This window comes from Nycticebus coucang, chromosome 9 (genome assembly GCF_027406575.1).
Source record: "Nycticebus coucang isolate mNycCou1 chromosome 9, mNycCou1.pri, whole genome shotgun sequence".
In the NCBI taxonomy this organism is placed as follows: Eukaryota; Metazoa; Chordata; class Mammalia; order Primates; family Lorisidae; genus Nycticebus; species Nycticebus coucang.
Genome location: NC_069788.1, coordinates 126,892,583 through 126,909,635, shown reverse-complemented (window position 1 = coordinate 126,909,635; position 17,053 = coordinate 126,892,583). Strand labels below are relative to the sequence as shown.

The 17,053-nt window shown below is 41.0% G+C and overlaps 1 pseudogene; it reads right to left on the bottom strand.

Moving 5' to 3' along the window:
- Positions 1-10,349: 10,349 nt before the first annotated feature.
- LOC128594979 (uncharacterized) lies at positions 10,350-10,505 on the bottom strand (annotated as a pseudogene).
- Between the last annotated feature and the right edge of the window lie 6,548 nt (positions 10,506-17,053).

Here is a 17,053-nt window from a genome sequence, read left to right as displayed (position 1 = left end):
GCTCTAATTTTAAACTTGAGAATCACAAATGCCAGGAAAGAAGAAACTTCTCCAGCGAACAGATCAGGTGATAGTTAATAATAGTATCGGATAAAAATAAATTCCAAATTATAGCCCCAGGTTCCCTTATTATTTAAGCAGCTTTTTAAAAATTTGGCAACCACCCTCATGCCTCTTTGGCCTTTGATAATATTGACAGCTCCTAAATACTTTTGTGTGGAAGCATCAACCACAGCTCTTCTCTCTGCTCCTTATTCTCAACCATCCGATTAGACAGAGATAAAGACAATCAGGGCCTCAGCTCTTCCTCAGAAGATTCTGGGTCTTAGTCACGTATGAAATTAACCAGTAGAGCATGTTTAGTCATATGATAAAAAATAAATAAATGCAACCCCACTTCCTTTGGCGGCTTCCTCTCCAAATACCCACTGAGTGTAGCAGGTGGTTAAAATGTTCAAAATGGATTGGAGACTCTTTGGTATTTAGTTTCCTTTTCACCCAGGAGATACTGATGCTGACCCATCTCTCCAGAGGGGAATGATTTGAGTTTTGTAAAGATGCGTGACAAAAACAGCAGCCACTTCTTTCCATGGTTCCTGATGTCTGGTTTACAAATAGAATCTCTCTAAAACAGGGGTGTCCAATCTGCAGCCCGCAGGCCATATGCTGACTTTGTGAGGACTTATTTTGCTTATCTGTGGTGTCTGATGTCCCAAAAATATGAATGGACCTTTTTTGCTTTCACTAGTGCTTGGTAGTTAATGTGTGGCCCAAGACAAGCCTTACTCTTCCAATCTGAGGTAAAGAAAAAAAGGTTGGGCACCCCTGTGTCTAAAACAAGTCTAAGTACTCATATGTCCCTTTGTAAATCAGAAATTAAATTCTTAAAGTTTTAAGCTTTTTAAAAAACTTTATTCAAATTAATATGAGGGTACAATATTTAGGTTATTGTTCTCACTTCCAGGGTAAAGTTCCATTTGTAGAAGAGCCCCTCACCCAGGGGGTGTGCTATGCACACTCACAATGTGCACATTAGGTGAGATCCTACCTCCTGCCCACCTTCCTTCTGCAAATCATCCTCCCCTTTCCCCCCTCCCACTTTCCTCTACCCTGGAACTGGACTATAATAGTGTTTTATTTTTCTTAGGAACATGTCATTGTTTATATATTGATTTCATATTAGTATGGAGTACATTAGATATTTATCTTTCCATTCTTGTGATACTTTACTAAGAAGGATGTATTTCAACTCCATCCAGGTAAATGTAAAAGATTTATATAGTCTCCATCGTTTTTAATGGCTGCATAATATTCCATGGTATACATATACTACAGTTTGTTGATCCATTCATGGGTTGATGGGCACTTACATTGTTTCCATGACTTGGCAATTATGAATTGAGCCACAATAAACATTCTAGTACAAAAGTCTTTGTGGTAAAATGATTTTTGTTCTTCTGGGTAGAACCTGGTAATGGGATTGCAGGGTCAAATGGAAGGTCTACATTTAGATCTTTGAGGATTCTCCATACTTCTCTCCAAAAGGGCTACATTAGTTTGCAATCCCACCAGTAGTATAGAAGTGTTCTCTTCTCTCCACATCCACACCTGCATCTAGTGTTTTGGAACTTTGTGATGTGGGCTAATCTTGCTGGGGTTAGGTGATTATCTTAGGGTGGTTTTAATTTGCATTTCTCTCATGATTAAAGATGATGAGCATTTTTTCATGTGTTTCTTGGCCATTCATCTGTCATCCTCGAGGAAGTTTCTGTTCTATAAGTTGCCCACTTATAGAGAGGGTTGTTTGCACTTTTTTTATTTTAAAGTTTTAAGATCTTATGCTGAGATGTTATTATGAATGTTTTCCTATAGCCTGCCAGAGTTTTCTTCAGAACACTTTTTATAAATATGTGTAATAAATTATTTTCCCCCTAGACTGTAAGAAAAAAAGAGATCATGTAGAGACATGGTGAACATCCAATATATACGGGTGTTCTGCCTGCACACAGCTGGGACCCCTGCAGTGTGCCCCTTAAATTGCTTAAAGGGCCTCAGGTCTTGTTCCACACATGGCATCCTATTTCCATGTGGTAATACTGCTGCATTTGTGGTAATACTATAATACTGTTGCATTCTTATCACATGCAAATGCCATGCAAATTGCTTTAGTCTCTTTTTATCCTCACAACAATTCTGGGGAGTTGTGTTTTTATTCCCATTTTACAAATGAGAAAACTGTGGAAGCTGTGAAACCATGATGATATTTCAAAGGTCCTATTGGCCAGTGTCCCTTCCCCCTCCCTCTCTCCCTTCCAGTTTAGTCTGTGCTAGATACAGTGTTTGGTGATGGGGATATAAGGAGGAATACAACTCAGTCTTTGCCTTTTAGAGCTTGCCATATGGTAGGGGAGATAAACATGTGAATAATAAGACAACAGACTGCCACAGATGAGAGAAGTAGGTGCCAGACCAATGGGACACAAAGCAGAGTGATTCTAATGCCACCAGGGGACTTGGAAAGGTTTCAATGGAGGACACGCCTGAATTGAGACTTGAGAGCACTTCTCCTGGCAAGGAAAGATGGTAGTGTTGGGAGGAGGCAGGGAAATAGGAATCTTCTGGGCAAAAGGAGCTGCAAAGGATAGCAAGAAACAGCTAGAAGCATCTGGTCAGCTTGGCTGAAGTGTACGCCTGGATGGGTGACAGTGATGTCCTCAAGCTAGTGTGGAGATGACAGCAGGGAGCCATGTTGCATTTGTGGCAGTTCTTGGGGACTTCTGGGGCTCAGGCTTGATTGCTAAGGCCTTGGCAGAGGTAGACCTAAGGCAGAAGGATTAAACTGTGCAGCTCTGGGGAAAGGAATAAGTCACAGCAGGACGCCCAGGTCTGCTGACCCTTCCTACTGTTGCAGGATGGGATAAGATCCTCAGACTCCAAATACTTTCTGAAAAGTACAATGCTGAATACCTTGCAAGACGCCTTGGAATCTAAGATTTGGCAGCACCAACTTTAAAGTGTTTCTCACACTAAAATTATGATCATGTCCTAAGGTCATAAAATGACCCTAACTGCCCATGTGCTCTTATTCAGAAATGGGTCATGACCCATCTTCTGAGGCAAATCCTGCCTGGATGGAGACGTCACCGATCGTGTGTTCTTCAATGTGGCCAAAATGCCGGTTTGTGAATATTCATATGACAACATCAAAAATATCTTTAGACTTGTTGCTTGTTAAAGAAGGTAAATGGATCTTCCTTTAAGGAGTAAAACAAAGTATTTGGCTCCACAGATTTGTCTGTAATAACAGTATTAATCGAGCAATTAATTATGTATCTGCTCAGTGCCTTCCATGTGCTGGGCGCTGTGCGAGATATTGGGGAAACAGAGGTGAGTGGTGCTTACAGCCTGGAGAGAGGGGCAAACAAGGAGGACTTTCTTGAAAAAGCAGCTTGCAAGTGGAGGTGTGAAGGAGAGACCCCAGACAAAGCAGAGGGACAGGGGGAGAGTGCTGCAGATAGCCAGAATAACACATTAAGAAACCCAGAGAGGAGTGTGCACACAGCTCTTCACACATCTTGAAGAAGTTCATTCTGGATGCTGGGATGAGGTGAATGGTTGCACAGTTGAGGCTGGAGTCTGAGGCCAAAGTCTGTGTTCAGTGATTAGGGAGCCTGGGATTTGTGCCAGGGCCCTGTTGAGCCATTCAGGGGTTTTCGGGAGAGCCTTCTTTTAGAGAACGTGCTTTGGCCATGGTTGGGGAAACATGAGAACAGGGCAGAATCAGTTAGAAGGCTGTGTGGTAATCCAGGCTAAAAGAAGGGGCATTTGACTTTGGGGAGCAGTGTTGAAAAAGGAAAGAAAGGACCTCTTGGGAACTAGCTGCAGGATTTGGTGATATTTACCAGTTTCTCATTTGAAAGAATCAGTATTTATGAAGATTCTCTTGAAGGATAGGTAGATTGCTACTCTCCAAATTTTTGTTTTGAATTAGTTAAGAATGAGAGGGTGCTGGACAGTGTCCCACCTGCAGCCTACGGGCCACATGCAGATTATGTGATGCCTGTTTGGATTATCTGTGGTATTGGATCTCAACAAAATTATGCATGGACTTTTTTTTTTTTTGGCTCATCAGCTTTTGTTAGTGTTTGTGTATTTAATGTGTGGCCCAAGACAATTTTTCTTCCATCGTGCATCAGAGAAGCCAAAACCATGGACATCCCACTGTTATTTTACAAAATAATGTTTTAACATTGTTTCATCGAGCTCTAGGTTTTTGTATCTTCTCGGGAGTTTCTTCAGGTTGTTGCTTGGAACGTTACATGGAATCTGTTTTAGGAACATGCCTGAGAAAACTTTCTCCCAGTTTATGCCAGGAATAATTTTTGCCTGTCCTGATTTTGCTTTGAGCCTCTGACCAGGACAAGGAGTTCTGGAGACCACAAGTTGCTCTTGGGCTGTCGTTTTGGAAGCCTCAGGACAAACGGCTGCTGCTCTGGAGCAGCATGTCGGCCCCTGCAGCACCCCTGCAGCACTTGCCAGCCACACAGAGGCTCCATTGTCTGGTTTCTATTTGTAATGTTACTTTCTTCCCAGTTCCTTAGTTGCTTATAATTATGATCTTGAATCTTGCAATGTCTTTTCTTTATAAGCCACTTCAATTGATTTTTGGAATGAGATTGAGTATAAATAATTATAACGTAAAAAGAAGAACTTCTTGGATCTTTGCACCAGAGACAGTCGGGAAGCTAACAATGGACAAACTCGCACACGTACTCGCTCACGTGTGTAATTGTAAATTAAAAATTTAGATGAAAGCTATTAAAAACCAAAGGGCTTTTCTTCAGTTATTAAGCAAAAACATGCATTTTTAGTCCCCTCTCCTCTGGATTATAACTTCAGCGTCACCAATTTCTTCGTTCTGATTTACGCTGAATAGCAGTGTTTTGTGTTTTTGTAAGAAGTAACTTGTCGTCACCTAGTAATTTTATAATTTTTCATATGGTGGAATTTTTGACTATTTGGTTGGAAACAGACATTTTAAAATGTAAATGTGGGTTATATTGGGTTAGTCTTTTTCTGAGTCATGGAAGTAACTCTTTCACCTTCTCTTTTTCTTTTCTTTCTTTTCTTTTTTTTATTAAATCATAACTTTGTACATTGATGCATTTATGGGGTTCAGTGTACTTCTTTGATATACAATGTGAAATGCTTACATTGAACTATGTAACACATCCATCACAATTATACTCATTTCTTAATAGTTCTGAAATGCACCATTGCATCATGCACATTAGGTGAGGTCCCCCCAAATGCCCTTCATCCTCCCATATCCCCCCTCCCCTCCCCTCTCTCTCCTCTTCCCTTCTACTTTCTGGACTATACTTATGTTTTGCCATTCGTATGAGGGCATAGGTGGTTATATATTGATTTCATAGTAGTATTGAGTACATTGGATAGTTTTTTCCCCATTCTTGATATACTTTACTAAGAAGAATATGTTCCAGCTCCATCCAGGTAAACATAAAAGATGTGAAGTCTCCATCTTTTTTATGGCTGCATAGTATTCTGTGGTGTACATATACCACAGTTTGTTAATCCATTCATGGGTGGATGGGCACTTGGGCTGTTTCCATGTCTTGGCTATTATGAATTGGGCTGCAATAAACATTCTGGTGCCAATGTCTTTGTTGTAAAATAATTTTTCATCATCTGGGTATATACCTAGTAGAGGAATTGCAGGATTGAATGGTAGGTCTACTTTTAGTTCCTTGAGTGTTCTCCAAACTTCTTTCCAAAAAGGTTGTATTAGCTTGCATTCCCACCAGCAGTGTAGAAGTTGTTCCCTTCTCTCCGCATCCATGCCAACATCTGTAGTTTTGGGATTTTGTGATATGGGCTAATCTTACTGGAGTTAGATGATATCTCAAAGTGGTTTTGATTTGCATTTCTCTGATGATTAAGGATGATAAGCATTTTTTTATGTATTTGTAGGCCATGCACCTGTCTTCATCAGAGAAGTCTCTTGCCCACATAGAAATAGGGTTATTTATTCTTTTCTTAGATTCTAGTTATCAGATCTTTGTTGGAAACATAACCTGCAAAAATCTTCTCTCATTCTGAAGGTTGTCTGTTTGCTTTACTTACTGTGTTCTTGTCTGTGCAAAAGCTTTTTAGTTTGATCAGATCCCAGTAAAGTATTTTTGGTGTTGCTTCAATTGCCTGGGGGGTCCTCCTCATAAAATATCCTCCCAGGCCACTTTCTTCAAGTGTTTTCCCTGCACTCCCTTCTAGCATTTTTATAGTTTCGGGTCTTAAGCTTAAATCTTTTATCCAGTGAGAATGAATTTTTGTTAATGGTGAAAGATGGGGGTCCAGTTTTTTTAGTCTTCTACAGGTCACCATCCAGTTCACCCAGCACCATTTGTTAAATAGAGAGCCTTTCCCCCACTGAATATTTTTGATAGGCTTGTTGAAGATCAAATGGCGATAAGTAGCTGGGTTCATCTCTTGCTTCTTTATTCTGTTCCATAAATCTGCCTCTCTGTTTTTGTGCCAGTACCATGCTGTTTTGATCACTATAGATTTATAGTATAGCCTGAAGTCTGGTACTGTGATACCTCCCTGATTTGTTCTTATTTCTGAGTAATGTATTTGCTATTTGAGGTTTTTTCTGATTTCCTTACAGAGGTCTTTCACGTCCTTTGTTAGCTAAAATCCAAGATATTTCATCTTCTTTGGCACTATTGTAAAAGGAATAGAGTCCTGGATTGTTTTTTCAGCTTGACCATTGTTGGTATATATAAAAGTTACTGATTTGTAAGTACTGATTTTGTATCCTGAGATGCTGCTGTATTCCTTGATCACTTCTAAGAGTTTTGAAGTTGAGTCCTTTGGATTTTCCAGGTATGGGATCATATCATCAGTGAAGAGTGAGAGTTTGATCACCTCTGACCCTATTTGGATGCCCTTGATCACCTTCTCTTGCCTGATTGCGGTGGCTAAGACTTCCATTACTATGTTAAATAGCAGTGGAGACAGTGGGCATCCTTGCCTCATTCCTGATCTGAGTGGAAATGTTTTCAATTGTATGCCATTCAATATGATATTGGCTATGGGTTTGCTGTAGATGGCCTCTCTTAGTTTAAGAAATGTCCCTTCTATGCCTATTTTCTTAAGAATTCTGATCACGAAAGGATATTATCAAAGGCTTTTACTGTGTCAATTGTGAAAATCATATGGTCTTGGTTTTTTATTTTATTGATGTGATGTATTATATTTATAGATTTGCATATGTTGAACCAACCCTGTAACCCTGGAATAAAACCAACTTGATCATGGTGTATAATTTTTTTGATGTGTTGCTGAATTCTGTTTGCTAAGATCTTATTGAATATTTTTGCATCAATATTCATTAATGATATTGGTCTATAATTTTCTTTCTTTGTTGGATCCCTTCCCTGATTTGCTTTATAGAATGTGTTGGGAAGTATTCCTTCTTTTTCAATGCTTTGGAAAACATTGTATAATATAGGTACTAGTTTCTCTTGAAAGGTTTGATAAAATTAGGATGTGAAGCCATCTGGTCCTGGACTTTTCTTTGTAGGGAGATTTCGTATTGTTGATGCTATTTCAGTGGTTGATATAGGTCTATTCAAGGTTTCTAATTCTTTCTGGTTGAGTCTAGGAAGGTGATGTGCTTCCAGGTATTGGTCCATTTCCTTCAGATTGTTGTATTTCTGGGAATAGAGATTATTGTAGTAATATTGAGAATTTTTTGAATTTCTGAAGTGTTTGTTGTTATTTCTCCTTTATGGTATCTGATAGATGATATTAGAGATTTTACTTTTCTGTTTCTGGTTAGGTTGGCCAAAGGTTTATCAATTTTATTAATCTTTTCAAAAAACCCAACTTTTTGTTTTGTTAATCTTCTGAATGATTCTTTATTTTCAATTTCATTTAATTATGGCCTAATTTTGGTTATTTCTTTTCTTCTGCTGTTGCACTGTTCTTCCTTTTCCAATTGCTTGAGATGTTCAATTAAGTTCTTGGCTTCCTCTTTTTCTGTTTTCTTGATGAAGGCTTCCAATGCTATAAATTTACCTCTTAGGACTGCTTTTGCAGTATCCCGCAGGTTTTGATAATTTGTGTCTTCATTATCATTTTGTTCCAAAAGTTTGGTGATTTCCTTCTTAATCTCATCTTTGACCCTGCTATCATTCAGCCTAAGATTATTTAGCTTCCATGACTTTGTTTGAGTATGAAGATTCCTGTTGCTGTCGAGTTCAATTTTTATTCCATGGTGGTCCAAGAAGATACAAGGCATAATTTCTATACTTTTAAATTTGCTGAGGTTAGTCTTGTGTCCTAGGATACGGTCTATTTTGGAGGATGACCCATGGGCTGATGAGAAGAATGTATATTCAGTTTTATTAGGGTGAAATATTCTGTAGAGGTCTGTAAAGTACATTTGTTCTAGGTTCAGGTTTAAGTCTAATAGTTCTTTGTTTAGTTTATTCTCGGAGGATCTATAACTGTCAAGGGGGTGTTAAAATCTCCAACTATTATAGTGCAGGAAGATATTGAGTTGTTCATATCCATTATGGTCTGCTTTATAAATTGAGGAGCATTCTAGTTGGATGCATAAATGTCAATTATCGAAATCTCTTCGTGTTGGGTGTTTCCCTTGACACATGTGTAGTGACCATCCTTATCTTTCTTTATCTTTGTCAGTTTAAAGCCAATTGTATCTGCTACTAAAACTGCAACCCCTGCTTTTTTTCTGGTTTCCATTTGCCTGTACTATACAAGTCCATCTCTTCACCCTGAGTCTATTTTTATCCTTTAAGGTAAGGTATGATTCTTGTATACAGCAGATATCTGGTTTCAGTTTATATATCCAGTCAGCCAGCCTGTGCCTTTTTAGAGGACAATTTAAGCCATTCACATTAATTGAGAGAATTGATAAGCCTGGTTGTATATTGGGTGTCATGATTTTCAGATGTCCAGTGGACATTTTTAATCCTTTCACCACTGTGGAAGGTTTTTTTTTTTTTTTTTTGCAGTTTTGACCAGGGCTGGGTTTGAACACACCACACCTGGTACATGGGACCAGCACCCTACTCCTTGAGCCACAGGCGCCGCCCAGAAGTTGGATTTTGTTAAAAAATTTCTGAGTTGAGTTAGCTTTGGATGTAGAGCATTGCACTTGTCATTATGGAGGATGGGTATGAGAATATCCTGGAGAGCTGGTTTAGTTATGGCAAATTTCTTCAACATGTCTATGTCATTAAAGTATTTGATTTCTCCATCACAAATGAAACTCAGTTTAGCTGGATAGAGAATCCTGGGCTGGAAGTTGTTTTGTTTTAGGAGACTGAAAGTCGATGACCATCTTCTTCTGGCTTGAAATGTTTCGGCTAAGAGATCTGAAGTAGTTCTGATATTTCTCCCTTTGTAGGTGATGCTTTTCTTATGTCTGGCTGCGTGCAGAATTTTCTCCTTCATCTTAACTTTGGCAAAGTTAATCACAATGTGTCTAGGAGATGCTTTATTTGGATTGAGTCTTGCTGGGATTCTGAAACTGTCTCCTATCTGAAGTTCTGTATCTCTCGCAATGCTTGGGAAATTCTTCTCCAAAATCTCTTAGGGTAGAGCATCTGTACCTTTAGGACCGTCCTCTTCTCCTTTGGGAATTCCTATAAGAAGAATGTTTGATCTTTTGGAGTGATCCCACAACTCTCGCAGGGAATGATCAGTTTTTGCTCTCCATTTGTCTGCCTCTTTGAGTGTTTGGGAATGTTCAAAAGCTTTGTCTTCAGTTTCAGAGATCCTGTCTTCTGCCTGGTCAACTCTATTACTGAGGGATTCTCTTGTATTTTGGAGCTCCTCGACTAATGTTTTCATTTCCTTGAGCTCTGATATCTCTTTTCTCATTATGTCCATATCTTTGGTGACTTGGGCTTTGAATTCATTAATTTCTTGAGACAACTTTAGAACTACTCTTTGGAATTCAATTTACATCTTTTCTTCCATTCTATTTATCTTATTTGCAATCCACATTCTGACATTCTATTCATCTTATTTGCAATCCACATTCTGAATTTGTTCTGACATTGCTGCATTTGTCTGTGCATGGCCTCTTCAGTTGTATCTCCTTTGTTATTTCTTGGGGGTGGGGGGGTGATCTACTCTGGTTATTCATGTTGCCAGAGTTCTTCTGTTGGGTCTGCACCATGTTTACTTTCCACCATTTAGTTATCAGAGCTGGTAGGGTGAGATTGAATTGTTGAGGCTTCCCAGGTAGTAGAGATAGCCCCTTACCAAAGTGCTAGGCTTTGTAATTGTGGCTTGTCTTCTACAACCTTACAAAGTCCCATTCCAGAATTTTAGCCAGAGACTCTGAGGACCTACTTGATGAGATAGCATAAGCTAGCTCTGTTTTCAATTAGCAATAATTGAGCCTTGGATAAACTTCATTGGCTACAATACTGTCACTGAGCAAAGCTATAGCTTTGTTTTGATATCAGCCAACCTCTACCCTATCCTAAGAAACCACATTATTAGGTTTGAATCTTGACTATGAAGAGATACAAACAGCTGTGGCACCCAGCCCTGACCCTTCAGTTCTTTTCCACTACAGAACTCGAAGGTCAACCTCAGAATGCCCCTGAGTGGACAGCCCCAGACACGGGTTACAACCAAATTGTCTCAGGCAGTGCAAACCCTGCCCAACAGAGAGGGATTGAAGGGTCTCCAACAGAACAATTTGAGCCAGGGACCTATACACCCACCAGCCAGACTCAGTCCACACTGTTGTTCACTTCTCTGCTCACAGGCCCAGCTGGAGCAAGGGGCCACACCCTCAAACATTGGTCTCAGTCCACATCCAGCTAGCCTCAGCTTGCCAGACCAGTTGGGGTCAGGGGACAACACCCCCACCTGCCAGTCTTAGTCCACTGCCTACAAGCTTCTATTTGCAGGCTCTGTTGAAGTCAGGGCACCACCCCGCCCTCTGGTCTCAGTCCACCCACAACTAGCTTCTGCTTGCCAGACCAGTTGGAGTCAGGGGACCACACCCCTGCCTGCCTGTCTCAGTCCACTGCTTGGCAAGCCTCTGTTCACAGGCTCTGTTGGAGTCAGGGTACTGCACTCCAGCTGCAGGTCTCAGTCCTCACCTGGTAAGCCTCTGCTCACCAGCCCCACTGGAGACAGTGGGCCACGTCCTAGCCCTCCGGTCTTGGTTCACACTCAGTAAGCCACTGCTCGAGGGTTCTGTTGCAGTCAGGGGACCAGATCCTTGCTCTCAGGTCACAGTCCACACCTATAAAGCCTCTGCTCACAGGCCCAGCAGGGGCTGGGGACCAGCCCTGTCTGCTGAACTCAGTTCACATGGGCAACCACTGTTCCACTATGGGTGCCATCATAGCCAGGCGTTCTGCCTCCCATCACATCAGACACAGCCCAAACTGAGGGTCAACACTACCACTGGCTGGGCATAGTCATAACCAGGGGACTGCTCCTCCTCCTGTTGAGTGTCCTTTTCTCCCACACCCTCTTTCTTCCCCATTACTCACAGATTCCATCCTGATGGTTGGTGATCCACACTATGCCCAGTTCTCTCAGGACAAGACCAAACACTCTGTGCTCTGCAGGGGGCAGAACTTCAGTCTGCCATGTGAGGGGGAAAGGGTGGACTGGGAGTTTGGACTTGCAGGGGAAAATATCTTTTCAATCTTATGCCTGGCAGGGTGGTGTCTAGGTTCATAAGTGGGACCTCCTTGGAGAAAGAGACCTGGAGTTTAGCTGCTCTCTCCAGCAAGGTAAAATGAGAAGTCTTTTGTTCCCTGCTCATTTGCAGATAGCTGGCAACAGGCCCCCTGCTTGGGGGAGGGGTTTCCCATCCTCTAGTGGATAGGCTTTGTACCTGTAATTTGTTTTCTTGAATGCTCTTCCTTGGAGTTATAGCTTGCCGAACTTCTTTCTTGGCTCAGCTCCCCGTCTTTTGCTTTATAGAGTCTGATTCTGTTTAGTTTTTCTTCCTCTGCTCAAGAGCCTCTGCTGAGGGTTGCTACTAGTCGGCCATCTTCCCAGAATTTCCATCCCCCTCTTTTTCTTCAACAGATACTGTATTATATGCAAAAATATAGATTTAAAGGATTTATTCATGTTTCTAAGAAACCAGGAATACAGTAGGGATGGAAGTTAGTCAGATCTTTGTCTGTGGTGAGATGAATGCACTCAGAAAGGCAGGCACAGTGAATGTCCCGACTTCCCAGGCTCTCCTTCTTACTTTGGCTGTGAGCAGCCTGATGAGTCAGACTGGCAGTGTTTCTTTGTTCTGTTATGCCTGATTGTACCAACTTTATGCAGACCCAGCATGTGTGGGTGTCCGACTGCTTACTCCCCATTTTCAGAGGGTTTGGAATGGCATGTCATGCAAAAGGCTATGGTTTCTATTCACATCAAATATCACAGGTGGAGGGAACATTTTACTGCAGATTTTGCTTAATGAAGTTACTTCCACATTGCTCCTCTTAACCTATAATTGGAAGGTTGCTTTGTTGATCTAGAGTCAGAAATTCTATTAAAGGACACATTTTGCAGAAAGGACACTCTGATCGAATCTCTCCAATTAATCTTCTTAACAACACTGGCATTGATTTACATTGGTCGGATGTTGTAAAACCCCAAAATGACCACAGTTTCTTGCAGCAATCCTGTCAGGAGGCAAAATTTATTTCTCCACCCCATCAATCTGGGCTTAATCTAACTAATAGAACATGACAGAGGTAAGTTCTAGGTCTCAAAAGGTCTTTCATACTTGATTTTCATTCTTGGAACTTTGCTGCTGCTGTGAGCAAGCCTAGGCTAGCTTTCTGGGTAAGACATGTGACCCAGTTGTCCTGGCCTTGCCATCCAGTAGACATGTGACAGGCCATCGTAGACTATTCAATCCCCAGCTGATCTGCCTGCTGACCACAAATGCATGAGCGAGCCCCGCCAAGATTAGCCAAGCCTGGACAGCTCAGCAGCACCACCTATTCGACCAATAGATCATGAGATGTCATAAATGGTTGGTCTTTTAAGCCACTGGGGTTTGAAGTTGTTTGGTAAAGTCTAGATACCAGGAGTGCAATTTGAGATTACTGCAGTAGAAGCAGGTCCTAGTGGACTTCAGGACAGAGGAGGGTGAAGGAAGGAAGGGAGTTAGGGAAAAGGGAAGAAGAGGAATGTGTGGTACCCACCTTCTGTATGCCCAGTTGATGATGTCTTTACATCATCAGTGAAGAAACACATCTCCTGAACATTACGGCAGAAGATTACACATAAGGGAGGATTAATTGATTAATTACCTCCTAATTAATCAAGATCCCCAAAAGATTTGTCAAATTGAGCCCATCTTATTTCTGGCAGTGAAGGTTGAAAATACCAAGCCTATAACAAGAAGATGTATAATTCCATCTATTTACTCACATTATAGAAAACTCAAACTATTTATTTATCCCCACCCCACCCCCCAAAGATAAGGAATAACAGTTCAACTCTACTGAATGCCACATTGGAGAAGTAACCAGGTACTGATTATGCCAAAAGTATAATTTTGGAAAATAGACATCTTCTTGGGTTTCAATTTAATTTATCAGAGCCCTTGATGGGTGTTACTTCTGTGTGCTGAGTCCCTCCAGACCAGATCGCGTGCTGCCCTGAAAGGAGGAGGCAATGGATGAAGACCTGGGAGCATTTGATCTGATTGCACATAAGGAGCAGTCAGAAAGCCACATGGGAGAAGGTAGCATTGTGTTGTGTGAGGGAAAGGATGACCACTGAGTGTGACGAGGGCTGTCAAAGACTCACAGGCGGCAGTTCAAAACCACTGGCTTAGGTTTTCAAGCCTCAGTTTCCTCATTTATAAACTTTGCATTGGGCCAGTTATTACATTTCTGATCCCTAGATAAGTCTTTATTCTGAATGTCTGTGGTTATTCATACTTTGAAAAAGTGATTCGAAGGTTTTAATGAAAGCTTTTGTTTATTACATGATTTGATTGCCTGGTATGCACCAGACACTCTGAGAATCACCAGCCATATATATAATCCTGAACAAAACACAGCCCCTACCTTTGAGGAACCTAATTATGCAACCCCCACAGCAGGGAAAGAGTTCTGTGAGACAAATGCCTGGCCCTTCCAGGAAGGGGGACTGGGTAATCACAGAAAGCTTTCCAGAGGAGAAATTGCTTTAGAAATAGCTGAAGCGGGAGTGGCAGTAGTCAGATGCAGAAGCGTTTGTAAGGACTGACCAACCACAGGTGTTCTTATGACTTGGTTCTGCTTCAGAGAAGCAGTAAGACTTCTGTCCAGACAACTGTGTACCTTGAGCACTTTATTACTTAAGAAGCTACAGATTTTAGGACTACTTTGAGATTTTACAAAACCTTTTATGTACTCGTTGTCATGGAGCCCTGTTTTATTATTTATAAGAACATGGAGAGCAGCAGAATTAGAGACCTTTAGTCAGACTTCATCACCTTCCGTGGAAAGGAGATAATTGCAATTACTGCTAAAATTAATGTGCAGTCAAGCACACACTCTGGCACACTGCACATGGAACAGGTCACACTGGAGAATAAGGAGCTGGTAAAGGGTTTAGGGTTTGGTATGTGTATTCATGTTAACATCAGCAGTTACATTGCAGAACATTCGGAAAATGAAAAATTACTCATAATTGCACTATTCTCATGACCACTTTTTGAATTTTGAATATGTTAACAATCATTTCCCTGCTTTAAAAAATATGAAATCACAGTGGATGTCCATGTACAATCTGGAATTCTGATTTTTTTTTTCCTCAGGATTTTCTCATTGCTCCATCGTCTTTATAACCATAACCATAATTTTAAGACCTACAGAATATTCTATCCAAGGGATGCACTGTGATTTACTATTTTTCTATTTCTTGAACATTTGCACTGATTCTATTATTTAATTGTCAATAATGTTGTGATAGATACCCACAATGCCATTGACCTTCCCTAGGATAATGCTGTTTGATAGCTCTGGGGACACACCAAATTCTGTCATAGATTTATGTATAACAAGGGAGAATTGAATTTGTCCTTTATACAATGGAAATATTCAGCCTAACGTTTGCACATCCAAGGTCCCTGCATGAACAAGGGAAAGCTACTGCTGGTCCGTGGCTGACATGGCCCATGGTTTCGCCCTTAGCTTCTAACTGAAAATCTGGTGTGAGTGATGTGATGTGTAGAGCTCGGCAACTGGGAAAATGAATGTCTTAACCTGTGTTCTCTAGGAAATAGAGCTGAAAGCATGTTACTTAACTCGTAATTGGGCATTAAGAATGACCAGTGAGACATATTACTCAATCTTGGGGACAAGAGGCTGTGTCAGTGACAGCTTCTCAGGGTAGTCCCTTCAGAATAGAATGGAGAGGAATTTATGCCCCATCCGTACCTCGCATTACCACAGGTTTGCCAAATGCTGCATCTGTCTCCTGAACTTTCAGGCTGAACATGCTTGAGCCAAGCAGATGCACTTTCATGTCTTGACACCAACAGTTCAGCGTCAGCATGAGGTGCGGTGCTATCTGGCTATTCTGTGTAAGGTTGATGGGAATCTGTGCAGATAGGGTCACTGCAAAGATATGCCATGAGAAAACAAATTGCAGCATATAAGGCATTTTACCTTCTTTCAGCCTTTTACCTTCTTTCTTGAGAGCTATGCTTTTTCTCATAAGCTAGGAACCTCTCTACCATCATCTGGGTAGTCAAAAGGGGGAGGAACATGTCCATTTAAATACGCCTGTATTTTTTCAGGGTATTTGAAGAGCAAGTTCTATTGATAGGAATCATGGACCCTGAAAATAACGTTGAAATAAAACCTTGTGAATAGATTTCCTGCAAATTAAAGGGAAAGTCATTCCTGAAATGGCTTTTGGCAATAGTTATCATTGAAGATGTGAGAGTATTGAACATATATTCTGGACTGTCTGTCTTATCAATGCCATCTAATGAGTTTTGAATTTTCTGTTCTCTCAGATTTTGTGTGACACTCATGATGTTTCTTTCTAACTATTTTGTCTTCATATGCTTTATTGATAAATTGTTTTAGGAACTAGTAGTGCTTACACATAACTTATCTTTGGAAAACAAAGAATAAAAAGAACAAGATTTGAAAATTAAATGTAGCATTTATGGAAGGAATTCAAGCTCCTTTTGATTTTTTTTAGTAATTTCACTTTTTATATCAAAGTCGTCTTGAATATTGACCGTCATGATGACAGACAGAGGGAAAGAGAGAACCCTGAGTGTTTAGGACCTTAATTGTCCTTTCTGTTCACAGCCAGCACTAGTCCCCAACACTCCGTCCCCCACAACCACAAGGGGGCAGGATGTGCAGCCCTACCGTAAGTGTAAAAGAGGAAAAACCATGAATATTTGGCCAACCGCCTCAATGACTATCACAGCAGGGTGGACATTTTTAGCAGTTAATGTTACAGAAAGTCTGTATGACAAATAAGATGTAGCAGGTTTGAGGCTGTGGCATGTATGGCATTTTTATACATTTAAATTACAGAAAGGCTTATTTATAAAATGAATATGTAGCAAGTTCGAATGTATAACCACCAACACAGCTGTTCAAAAAGGTTTAAAAAAAACTTTATTTGCTTTAAATTACTGTAAATCTTACTCTGAGTCCCCATTCCCCATAAAATAGTGGGAGAGGCAGTCTCAGTCTGGCTAGAGCTCCCCTGCTTCCAGTTTACTCCACCGGGAGATCTGTGTCTAGCTCTAGCATTTCGGAGGTGCTCTGGTCTTCAGCCCACTGGGCATCACTGAGGTGTATGTTAGTCAAGTCTACATGGGATCCTCTGGGACCTGGTGGCTCTGCTGCTTCTGGACAAGCCGGCAGGCACCAGAGTCTTTGCTCAGTTTGGGAAGCACAGGGGCTTAATGCCCAGCCCCCATCAAGGCATTGCACTGCACTCAGGGAGGCTGCCACTCCCCTAGGCCATTGTCACCAAGTAGTACCTG